The sequence below is a fragment of the Strigops habroptila genome, chromosome 9 (assembly GCF_004027225.2).
Source record: "Strigops habroptila isolate Jane chromosome 9, bStrHab1.2.pri, whole genome shotgun sequence".
NCBI classification, from domain to species: domain Eukaryota; kingdom Metazoa; phylum Chordata; class Aves; order Psittaciformes; family Psittacidae; genus Strigops; species Strigops habroptila.
Genome location: NC_044285.2, coordinates 33,139,332 through 33,152,504, shown reverse-complemented (window position 1 = coordinate 33,152,504; position 13,173 = coordinate 33,139,332). Strand labels below are relative to the sequence as shown.

General features: G+C 42.4%; 1 protein-coding gene across 1 annotated transcript in view; it reads right to left on the bottom strand.

The window, feature by feature from the left end:
- The window catches only part of PASD1 (PAS domain containing repressor 1), a 97,987-nt gene extending 96,615 nt beyond the window's left edge, over positions 1-1,372 (bottom strand). Inside the window, exon 1 of the mRNA XM_030496631.1 lies at positions 954-1,372. The gene's annotated coding sequence lies outside the window, so the exon portion shown is untranslated. The remainder of the gene's footprint in view (positions 1-953) is intronic.
- Positions 1,373-13,173: the final 11,801 nt, after the last annotated feature.

Below are 13,173 nucleotides of genomic sequence, written 5' to 3'. Positions count from 1 at the left end.
AGGCTGCTCAGATTTAGGCACCTGACCGTTCGGGAACAAACATTTCTGTTTGTGAATAATTTAGATTCCCTTGCTTATTTAGGTTCATTTGGGCTCTGTTTCTTGCTGTTTGAATCTTCTGAGCTTACAGCTAGCTGGGCTGTGGATGTACAGACCCTCTCCGCAGCCCTTCCATTTCTGTAAGGGAACCATCAGTTTCACCAGTAACTCCCACATACTTTAAGCACATACAGAGCAAGTATAACCCCTGTAACATAACCCCAAAAATCTCAAGCACGCTCTTTGTTGTTCATCTTGCTGCAAACCGAGATTGCTTCCTGCTCTGAGATGCACATTTGTCAGTAGCTTCACAAGTGCTAAGCACACAAGTAGCTCTTCTGTGGCAGTGGCAAGCGTGTCCAGACCTACACCTCCAGTCTTAAATCAAAATAGACATGGGTATCTGACACTCACGGACACAGCCACCCAGCACGCACTCAACAGTCAACACCAACACTCTCACTCGGACAAGCAAACATACCAGCTGAGCCTCAAACAGGCACAACTCTGCAAGTGCAGAAAAAACAACAAAGCCCCAGCAAGTTACATTCTGAATGGTGTCAACATCTTACAGTTGTCAGATATAAAGCATTCCACTGCCTGAACACAGCCTTCTGAAAAAGTGTTATTACCACTATTAAGGGCATATTCTTAACAGTGTTTCAGACACATTAGAGGAATCCAGGAAAACAGTACAGACAAGTCACAGAGCTGTTTCTCAAAGCAGCAATATCCTAAATAGATCTGTTCCAGGCAACGTGCTCACTGTGCTGTGTGGCTTGCTTGAGGTACCTTCATCTGTACCCACCTCTCAGCCTGCAGTTTGGAGCCCCTTTTCAGCACAGTACATACTACCACACGCATGTGTACCCCACCACACACACCACCCCAAGAGAAACACATTCCTGACTCACCCTTTAGGCAGGCAGCAGCTCCAGACCCTCGGAACCTCCTGCAGAAGAGTTGATGGAGTTTTACCTCATTACCCAGTGAGGGCGTTATATAAGCGGCACCGTTTCTGCAGGCAGCGGGGAAGCACCAGCCACGCTTCCCGGTGCACATCCCTCTCCTCCTCCCCATCCCACATGGACACGTCTGGCAATGGCCACGCCACGGCCTGTCAGGGAGGGGTGAGGTGGGCTTCAGGGTGCTGGTGAAAAGCAAAGCTAACAGAATCAAAGAAAGTTCAAAAGGTGCCTGATATATATTAAGAGGCACTGCTACCATTAAAGGATGCAGTGCAATGGTATCATGTTCCTTAGCCTGCTGAAAGCAGCTTGGCCTAGATTTTCTTGTACTGTTTGATGTGACCATTCATGCAAACAAGAGTAAAACTTTCTCTCTGCTTTTAATTAAGCCAAAAAAAAAAAAAAAAAGTGACACGTACAAAAGACCTTTTTCTGCCATCATCTGGGTCTTCTGGGCTACCATTAGGCAGAGAATATGCAGGAATCAGCCCCATTGATTAAACTATTATTAGCAGCAAGCAAACAGATGTGCTCAACAACAGGACAAACCCCATGCCCTGTTACTTCTGGACTAGATACAGAAGAAAAAAAAACAAAAAAACAAAACCAAAAACATTGTTTTACCAAAGGCTGAGTTGGTATTTTAGCAAGGAAAAGTGAAAACATTCTCTAGCACACTGGGCAGAAGCAAAGAACATAGCATTTTAATCTGCAGAAATCAAGATAAATGAATGACATTATTGGCTTTGCTCTGTTCCCACAGACAAAACCTTTCCAACTTTTGTAAGACAGGGGCCAGGTCATGTATTTGAAATCATCTTAAACAAAACATGGCTTGAAGTCATTCAGGAGGTCCTGATGCCCATGAATCATTGGCGGACACAGCCCACAAATGCATAGGGGGTCTAGCTTCAGGATGGACATAAAACTCTTATGTAAGCCATAATCCTCTCACAGACTCCTTATTCAGTGGTTTTAAGGTCTGCACTGTAGGAGCCTGCTGGCATCCCGGTGCCTTTTAACCGATTTGGCAATGGGGAGCCTTCAGTTGCAGTCACTGACACCAGTGTTATCATCAGTGCCCAGCACTACTTTACAGGGTTTTGGATCGCAGAGCATTTCTGTACACGAATGTTTCAGTCCTCTGAAGAACTGTTGCTTTCTGTACTGAGTGAATCACCAGGATTAATCTCCTGCAGAGTTCACTGAGGCTAACGATAATCAAGTTAAATTTACACTATATGATCAGAGTTTAATTAGGTACTGTTATACAACTCCTATTAATTAGAGTGATAATACCCTTATGAAATGCAGATGGGAGGGTGGGGCTGTAGTCAAGCAGGGGCTTGGCTGCTCAGATGATTTTAGGAAAAAGATGCATTAAAATGCTCTGTGTGTACCTTTAGTTACTTGCTTGCCTAAGCCAGTGCTCAAGATGAAACAAAAAGCTTAAAAAATACATATATACAATCCTACAAATTGTAAATCTAAAAGACAGGATTAAAGACCTCTCACATGCTACCTTCTGTTTACTCCAAGAAATAAGATTCCCATTTAAAATCCCAGAGACAGAATCATTATCTTGCTCTGCTCAAAATCCTACCTAGAAAAGCCTGAAGTGATAGAAGTAATTTATTTTGCACTGAGATATTAACTCACTTGAAACCAAGGGAGGGTCAGGGCAGATACCAGCTCATGTTTCACATTGGTTTTGTACAGGCACAACCCGGTCTGGGACACAGACCCCATGTATGCCTACACAGCTCCTCCTCTCCATGCCCCTGCAGTGCTCTGGGAGGATGCTGTGGGGAGAGGGGATTAACCTGAGCCCCTTGCTGACCTACTGCAAACCAGGGTGTCTCTGCCGATGAGGTGCAGCCAGGGGGGACACCGCATCATGAGCCGCATCACAAGTGCAGGAGCAGACTCCAGCTTTCAGTGCTTACTAGTGGCTGTGTTCGGAGACAGATTGCACAGTGTGAAACTTCAAACCCGAGACTAGGTCTTGGCTTGCAGTGAATCTTGCCAGAGGTGCCCTATGGAAAGAGCAAAGCTTGTGCTGTGTGGCTTCCATTTACATCTCCTGCATGTGTTGGATGGCTTCAGTGAATCCTGCAAGAGACCGTGTGCTGTTGCTGCCGTTCATGTGTTAAGACCAAAACTCTGGCCTTGAACCCATATGGTCAAAGATGCAGGTAAAGTTCATCATTAAGTAAAGTAAATAAGCAACACAAAGAGCAAGGCCTCTTGGCAAGAACAGGTGCTGTTCTTGAACACAGACACCTGTATGAGCCTCCTGGATCCAGGTTCTCACTCCTCTGCAAATCACTTGCTCAGTGACTGTGTCCCAGTGGAAGCCCTGGCACTTTGCCATGGCTGCCACTGCTGATTATTTATTTAACACCCCACAAAACAGGAAACACTTTTCCTTCTTCCTTAGGTTTTTTCACCCTCTTCACCAGACAGCAGCAAACTAGCAAAACCAGCACACCTCAGCACTCCCACTTGGCATAAAAACATGTAAAAGCAGCAGTATGTTACAGTAGCTTGTACTAGATATTAATTACCTGGCCCTGCCAGCTACATAATTATCTTGTTACATTTTGGCCTTAATACACTAAACTGTCCCTTAGCTGGAGGATACTGTGGCATGGGACCAGGAACTGTTCATGAATGCTCTCCAGCTCCCACCCCACCACTACTGTTTCTCACTCTGTAGGCAGACTGAGATGGGCTTCAGGCCTGTACATTCTTCTCACAGTTCACGGACATCAGAGATGTGTATGCTTTAGAAGATCCTTAGCCCCTCCCAGCCCTGGAAGTTCCTAACAAAGACTGTGAAAGGACCCTTGCTTTTCTGAAACAATGGGGCTAGCAGAACATCTCCTTTCTCTTGCTGGGATTTTTGCTTGATTTAAGCACAAAGGACTCACTATTCCTGATTTGTGCAGGGGCTGGCTACAAAGCATAGGTGGGGCCAGGAACTTCCCCACAAAGGGATGCCTTGAGCTCCTCCACATCCTCAGGACAGCAACGCTCTGAGAAGTAACAGGCTTTGGCCAAGGCCTTCAGCCCTTTATCTGCTGTCGTGGCATTTTTTGGTCCCTCACAGCTGACCATGGCATTTGTGACACACTAACAGGAACACAGCAATGCTCCTGCAGCAAGGCTTTGATTTAGGAAGCAGAGCTGCTCAGCCCACTCTGCTCTTGCTGATGTAATGACCTGGTTTTGTCAAGACTGTTTTTCTCCTTTCATCTTTGATGTCATTTTGGAAGGGAAGTCATAAGATTTTCATGGAGGCATTGACTCAAAGTTGGACTAAAACAAAACCAATCACAATACCATTGCAAATGAATGAAGGTGTAATTTCCCCTTAAAGGATTATTATACTATTTAGGTTTATTTCCACAGTTTAGTAATCACTTTCACACTCCTCATTGGACTATAATTTAATCCATTTATATTTTAATGTAACAAGTTATAGGGATTATCAGCTTGTAATAAATATGCTCATCCCCTAAAGCACTTCAACAGTCACTACACTTTGTAAAGATCTTGCTTAATGAGCGTATATCTACAAAAGAATGAGGAAACTAATACCATGTTATATGAAACAACATCAAACTGCAAAATTCACACTGTATAAGTCACTTTTCTTTGAAATTAGATATTTGTTTGGCATGCAGATACTATCTTCATTATAGTATACCTTTAAATTACTTTTAGCATAAGGGAGGGTTTGGAAGTCACAAAGATTGCCTTTTGCATTGGGAATTAATTTATCTTGCACTCTTAAATTTGGAACGATACATTACATTAAGCCCATGCACAGGATTACATCAAACCAATAGATCATTCAGTTCAAATTAAGGAAAGCTGCTAATACCAGCTAAGAGGAATCTACCTGAAAAATCCCACCTGACTTGTACTTAGGTCAGTTATAGTGCTGAAGTATCCATGAAACCATGCTCACTGAAGCCAGCTGAAAGCCACTCTCTGTCAGAGCAAGTTAAAAATCTCTCTTGGCCTTCTGGCCTGTACTCATCAATCACAGTATTTTTCCACTTGGAGTTGTCTTGAGAAGGGATGGGAGAAACTAAATATTACTTGTCAAGCTATGAAGACATTCCTTGTCTTTTCATAGAGCTGCCCAACATAGCAGAATTGTCTTACCTAAGCTTCTGGTGTCAGCTGAAAAAATCCTGAGTTTGTAAGGCAGGACCATGAATTACCCTGAAAACCATGAAAAGAGTTTTTGCTCTTTGAACTTCAACACACAGCTCAACATTTCATTCCTGCCATGGTGGAATTTCTTCTTCCTCCCACATGCTGTCTGCCGAAAGTGTTTTTCCTCCACTGAAAAATGTGAAGTTGATGGTCTAGGCTGCTTTAATCCTTCATTCTTATAGATGCATGTTCCATTTAACATCCTGTGGGGTATAAAGCTTAAGCCTTTGCTATACAGGACCCAGTCAATCATTTGCACTTCTGCAGGTTCTAGAACTAGTTCAAGAACTCCATTCTCAGCAGCACACTTGCTGAGGATAATTCCAGGAAAATAGAAATGCTGCAAAACCACCAAAACCATTTTAACAGGAATCCATAGACAGCTTGGCCTGAGCTGGAGCCATACTGAAAGAAGCTTGTAGCTCTGGCTGATGAAGTACAGACATGTCTGTTTCACAGCCTCTGTAATTACAGCTGGTCCCTCCCGCCCCAGAAGATGGTGAAGGCAAGAGATAGTTATGCGTGGGGTTTCTACTGTTTCTGGAAGATCAGTCTCAACAGTCTTTTCGTAGTCATCCCAATATCTGCAAGGCAAGGATGGTCAGAAGACCTTTGCTCAGTTAAAAAAGCCCAATGCAAAACTGCAGCCAAGAAATCGGCTACCTTTCATGCAGTAAACTGTACTGATCAAGCTTTCCTTTCCTTTCAGCTGCAGTGCATGAGGCATCACACTGCAAGGCCATACCTCATTTTCGCTTTAAACAAACTTCACTGTGCTAACATGGGAGCCAGCTTCAGCTAAGTGTGCCTTAGCACAGCATGGGGCTTCACCAGCAACACTGACTTGAAGTATCTCCATCCATCCCCTTATCCTCCACACTACCTTCTCAGTTACACCTGTACAACCATTTGCAGGACTATTTCATCAGTTGGAATGCAAATAGAGAATGTTTTTATCCTAGATCAGTATAGTGTGTAGCATCTCGTACATCCTTATGCTCTCCACCTGCAGGATTAATAGGCCTGAAGACAAAATATTACAGGTCTCTGCCTTCTGCTGTCTTTTCATGTATCAGAGCCACAAAACTTCTGGCATCACCATGAACTTATAAGCACACCAGAGTAGGATCACTGCAAACATGAGCAATGAATTAAATCTAATGCTGTTTTCTTCACCTAGTGAGCAAATTTTGCAAAGCTCCTTAATGTCCAGAGATGCAGTTTTACCATGGCAAGGAATTTTCCTCTTGTGAACTCAATGTTCAAACAATCTCCCTGGTGAGGTAAGCATAGACTGTCCTTTAATACAAACACAAAACTCACATTAAACTTATAAGCTGGGGGAGGAATACAGATGAGAGATGGATGAATCTCATGAATCATCATTTCTGTAGGATAAAAAGCAAGCTTGTATAAAAAAAAAAAAATCAATTCATTTGCCTCTATTGTCTATTGTAGATAGAAATGCTTAAATAATAAAAAGACTAATAAAAACACTCCAACCAATTGTTCAAGAAAAAATGAAAAATCGCTTTTGGATTATGAAAGAATATTCTTTAAACACAGAAAAATAAAACATTTCAATTGGCACAATGTTTTGGGAGAGAGAGGCAAATGCAGATTAGTCATGCTTGAATGTACTTCCCCAAACAATACACTGTTTAGAGCTAAGGCTAAGACATGTACACACCCCAAGGCATAAATGAAAAATTTGGGTCTGTATATTAGTTTAATTCCTTTATCATCTACTCACTGCCATATTCTTCCAGTCTCATGGGCAAATAAAAGGATGTGCTCTTGAAGTGTGAAGCATGACAAAAGCATAGTGCTAACACTATCAAAAGGATAATGGAATCACACAGTTCAAGCGCAGCATCATCTTCCAGAGATGTGCAAATTTCAAATAGCCCCTTTTTATTATTTTTATTGAAGATTTTAGAAGAAGGAGGAAAGAAAGGATCAGAGAAAAGGTATGCCTGAAAGAAGCCCAGAGAAGTCAGAAGCCCAGAGAAGTCTAAAGCCAGCTGAACAATGGCAAAGATCTACCGAAACAGGGGTTCATGGAATATGCAAAACTGTTAAACGAGAAGAGCATGCACTACAGTGTGAGCTGCACAGACTTTGAAGACAACATCAAGCTCTGCAAAATCAGGTAGCATTCCAGGTATCCACTGATTCAAGATCTCACCAGGAGCAATCCCTAAACAAGTCACTGTGGGATGATAGTAATGAATGGCAGATATTGCTGACAGAGCAGCTGGTCCAAAGATTCAAGTTCTACTCCCTTCCTCCAGCCATCCTCCATTTCTAAACCTGTGATCTGCTTTAGCACACAAAGCAAATCCTTTACCTCTCCGAATGCATCTAAAGATGTGTTATTTTAATTTCTATGAAGACAGCTCAGAGGCCAGGGCCACCATCCCCAGGAGTTACCGTGTACTAACTGCACTGACACCTCTGCTTCTACTTTGACACATTTGCTGTGTGTGCTTCCCAACACCCCTTCAGCCTGATCAATCTCATTACATGGTGACTTCTACAGGATAGTGATCAACTCTCCCTGTGCATTCATAAAGATCTAGCACAGCACGATCCTATCTTGTTCTTGTTCTTCATTGCTGCAATGAAGAATAGACAGTACACAGAAAGGCAAACACTACAGAGGGTGGTATCTGGATACCAAGTTGTACAACCTCTAGGAAGGTTAAATACTCTGTTGCAACACAGTGAACCTGTGGATGGTGCCATACATAGTATTCTGTGATATTAACCTTTGTCATGGTTTAAGCCCAGCCGGTAACTCAGAACCATGCAGCCGCTCGCTCACTCCCCCCCTTTCCCCATTCCCCCCACTCCCAGAGGGATGGGGAGGAGAATCGAAAGAATGTAAATCCCATGGGTTGAGACAAACAGTCCAGTAACTAAGGTATAATAAAAACCCACTACTACTACCACCAATAATAATAATAAGGGAAATAACAAGGGGAGAGGATACAATTGCTCATCACCCGCCAACTGATACCCAGCCCGACCCGAGCAGCCATCTGGGCCTTTTGGGTAACTCCCTCCAGTTTATACTTTGGGAGTGACGTGCTGTGGTATGGAATACCCCTTTAGCTAGTTTGGGCCAGGTGTTCTGTCTCTGCTTCCTCCCAGCTTCTTGTGCCCCTCCTCACTGGCACAGCATGAGACTGAAAGTCCTTGATCAGAGTAAATATTACTTAGCAACAACTAAAAACATTGGTGTGTTATCAAAATTGTTCTCAGGCTAAAGTCAAAAACACAGCACTGCACCAGCTACTAAGACGGAGAAAAATGACTGCTACAGCTGAACTCAGGACAATCTTTTTTTGCACAAAAGGAGTATGCAGGGTATTCTGGGGAGGAAAATTCATCAACACCAACACAAGAGTTTTATCCAAAAGCTCTATTTCAGGTAAAGAATAAGTAGCTTGAATTTGTATTGAGTCTCAAAAGCCTAGTTTAAGTAGAATTTTTTCCTGGGGAAATACTAAGAACAGACTGTGTTTTTCAAGGACTGTTAGAGTAAATGATGGCTTTGTACCAATTTCCAGTGTTAGGAATGCACATGAGAAAAAGAAGTCAGTCGATGTCCTGTTACTGATAGATAACTCTTCTTATCCATCCCTATCACAGACTCCTGGCACAGATACCTCCAGTATCTCATCTTATGCATTTCATATTTTTGTCGAATTTGGGACCAGCCCTTGTTCATTCTGCAAAAGCCAGGATCATAGGCAAGGAAACTTCCCTTACAATGCAAAGCCTCGCCTGTTCATCACAGGAGAATGCAGCCCACTGGCTTCCACAACACAGCAATTCACCTTACTGGTCAATCAATCCGTAATCTTTGGGGCTGAGCAAACCCCTGAGTTTGAACTGAAAGAAAACTGTCTTGGCAGAATTCAAGAAGACAAGACAAAATAAAATTTATTTCTGCTTTACTGGTCAAAAGGTTACATATTATACCCACACACAGATGTGATCAACTGAACTTGTGCTTATGTAATGAGCCATGTTATTGCATTGCTCCATCTGTTAACAGAATAAAAATGTAGCAAATTAATTCTGGTGCTGTGCAGAATTACCTGCTGTGAAGAATTACCTATTCACTATTCGAACAAAGTCTATAAAAAGCACACAAAAGTTGTTTATCCTTTCAAATTGCAATTTGGATCATACATCTAGAACACAGCTGACCTGAGGTAGAAAGTTCACAAGGCACTCAGCTCTGCTTCCAAATTAATCCCTTGCATAAGCTTGACATAATACAAACATGGCTTTTTGGCATGGACAGGCTTCTTCAGGAGCTGCATCATACACTCCCAGGTACTCTCTAAGAATTCCTTACCAAAAGGCTCAATGTAGTTTTCATTCAGAGCTGGAAGACTGAAAGCAGCCTGGATCACACTGACAATGCTATTCAGAGTACTTAAATGTTCTTAAGTTTTGTAATACGCTAAAATGAAACTTCATCTGAACACAGAGTTGGACTGTTTTGAATGTAATATGACAACAGAAACATGCTATTGTTTTAGTGTTGTTTATGACTCCTCCCAAAGCCCAGGACAAATAGCGATCTGATTAAGAATTACTTATAGAATTGAAACTTTTTTTCCCATGGCATTACTGTTTTCATACCTAAGTATCAGAGCTAACAGCACTAACAATTCTGAAAATTCGCAGGCAGGAAAGCACAATCCCCACCAAGAGGTATAAAAACCTCATATCTCCCTACAAAGCTCAATGTAATCTTAACTAGCAATCACAACAGATGTCACACTATAGAAAATATTTGCTCCCATCAAAAGCACTTGACAAATAGCAAGGAGAGGTAAAAAGAGAGAAGTGCTAAAAAGAATGAGGAACTTGCTACTGCTTACAAAATTATAACGGGTTAGAAATGAATGCTAGTTCAAAATAAAGGAAGTGGCTTAACATAACAGATCAGGCAGTCATTACCACGAAGAGAGGTGTCATTGTTAATTTTATTTCACATATATAAACGAAATAAAGATCCACTTTTCAATTAGTAAAACTAGGAGCTGTGAAACAGCTTCTATTCAGGATTATTTCTAATAACCCTGTGGAAGCCACTAAGCGTTAAGGCAAACAGAGGACCCTCTATTAAACACACGGAGCACAGAATTTGATATCCACTCAGGAAGTCTCAGGGATGTTGGGCTAAACCTGCAGATGATGAGCTACAGCCACTCGACATTTAAACACAGCTAGCTGCACCTAACACACCAATAACCATCAAACCAGTTCAAACACCCAAATCATCAGAATCACCTTTGGTTTGGGTTTGATCAAAGCATACTTTACACTGGGAGAAAAAATGCTGTATTGACAACACAGAACCATAGAATCATTTAGATTGGAAAAGACCTTTAAGATCATCAAGTCCAACTGTTGCAGATGTGCACGGGAGTCAGGCAGGGGTGGTGATGGAGCAGCATGAAGGGAGCATGAGCACACAGGGAGGGAAGTGCAGGGATAAATGTTCCCATGGTAGGGACCAGAGCTACTCCCACCTGAGAAGGTGGGAAGAGAGTTGCACAAGGTTCTCAAAGGAGACCCAGGCCAGATGGAGAAAGATCTTGGTTCAGCAAAGGGGACAGGACCTTCAGAACAGGGACCAACCCCCCAGGATGCAACACGAGCTTCTAAAGGAAACAGCTCTATCATAATGCTTCAAATTAAGACTCATCCAATGTTTGCTACTTCTATAGGAATTGTTCTACAGAAGGGTTCAAACTGTGATAAGGTTTGAGAGCAAAGTGTGTTCTGTCTTCTCTGTCAGACACAAAACCATCTACACAAAAACTCATTCCCTTGAAAGAGCTGTATGAAGCATTCCAACTGTGGAGCTAAACTTTGGTTCTTCTACATGATCTCCAACATCAGCAGAGCTGTTATGAGTCAAGTTAGTTAAGAGAAACTTTGCATCTTGAGGATGAAGAACTGCAAAGGTATTAACTGGCTCTTCAATGGTGCCTGCAGCACAGGCCCAGACCCACAGCAAGTTTTGATTTTTGACTGCTGTTAACTCCCAGTCATAAATCATCCTTCAATTAAAAACAGTTTTAACTAATAACACCCCCCTGTGCCTAAGTCCTGGGCCATTTACACTAAAAATATTAAACCACAGTGTGTCATGTGCCAATTACAAGAATCAACAGCTTTTTTCCAGGCCCATGAGTAGTTTGTACTAGTGTAAAAGCAGTCACAAGTAAGCACCTGATCACTCCTGGAAACACTGGGCATCCACAGGGAATCATCTTGGCAACAATGTGCTATCCAAAGCGACTAGGACAGAGAGGGTTGTGAGACACGACAGCAAACCAGCTCCAAGAAAACTCAGTCCCAGGCATTCAGCTGGACAGTCACTAAGTCAACTACTTGCCTTTCCAAGTTCTTCTCCCTGGTCGTTCTTCACCACAAAGGTAAGAGAATGACTGTGGGTGGCCCAAACTGCACAGCATTTCCTTCTTGCAAGCCCCATTCAAGCACATAAGAGCCTCCCCTTGCAGGGAAACGGCAAGCACTTATCCCTGTGAAGCCCGTGTGTCTCCTGATAGTTGATTAGAGCTAATGAAACATTAGAGTGACAGTTGCTCTTTGCTATTTTTAAAGAAATATTTACACTCCAAGCGCTTGTCCCTGCTCTAAGAGATGACTCAGAGCCAGTAACAATGCTAGTTCGTACAAGACAAAGCTGAGTATGTGTGGCCCAGATCACACACTCCAAAGCTGTCAACCCATGAACAGCTTTAGTTGGAAGTTAAAAATGGAACTGGCTTGCCATTTTGTGTGATTGACATTTAATATTTCAGATCAATGGCTCTGCATAATCCCCTGGAGAACAGTGGAATAAACACTTCTGAACAAAAGCACATGGTGTCTCAGTCATCACATGCAAAGCTGTGCCAGCACATTCCAGTCCTCGCCCTACCTCATCTCCACCCCACCTCCCCAGTTCATTCCTTTGCTCCACAGGACCCTTCCCCCCCACATCCCATGGGCTGCAGCCTATCCAAATTCCAGTCATACCCATATTATGCTATTTTGTAATACATGTGGCTTAGTTTACTACTTTAAGGGCTCTCTCCTTTCTCCTCTCTTACTCATCTGAACTATTCCCAGCAGTAACATTAAGCATTTTACCGTTCACGAGCCAGCACAACTTCCCCTCTCCCATTACAGAAACCAGGCAGAAACCCCTGCCCTCTAGTTTGTCATGCTGCATTAGCAGCATGGCAAAATTACATCCTTTATTTTCGTATCAGTTTGATAGCATCCAACAACCCACACTGTGAGAATGATGCAGGAGGTTGCGGTTTTGAGGGGTGAATGTTGGTTTGTTTGGGTTTTTGTGGATTTTTGTTTGTTTTTCAATGTTAAGTCATAGTTATTATTAAGCGCTCTCTTACACAACAAACTAGGTAGGTAGTATTTTGTTTTGTTTCGAATATATTGTAAAGGCTGTTTAAAGTTCACGTACATTAATCAATGTTAGTATATGACAAAATTAACAATGTGATCACCAATCACCATTTTCTCTGGAGACTTCCTAGTCAGTGCTAGCAATTAATAGATTAGTTATGTCAGGCATTCCTAAGCACAAACCAAAGGTGATCACCTGCATACTTGCAGGCTGGGCACCTGCCATGTTCTGCAGGCAGTTAAAAAAGCCAGAAGAAAACTAAACTAATTTTGGGTAGTCACTGATTTTCCACTTCTCAATTCCTCCCAGCGCCTGAATTGTCTGTAGCCTTGGAAAACATTGCAGAAAATTTCTGCTACAATCTCAGTCTCAAGGTATTTGCTTGCTCCTAGATACAAATCTTGCTTTAGATAAACTGCCCAACTGTCAACCTACGCAAACAAAGGACAGACCACTAAGCAAGAG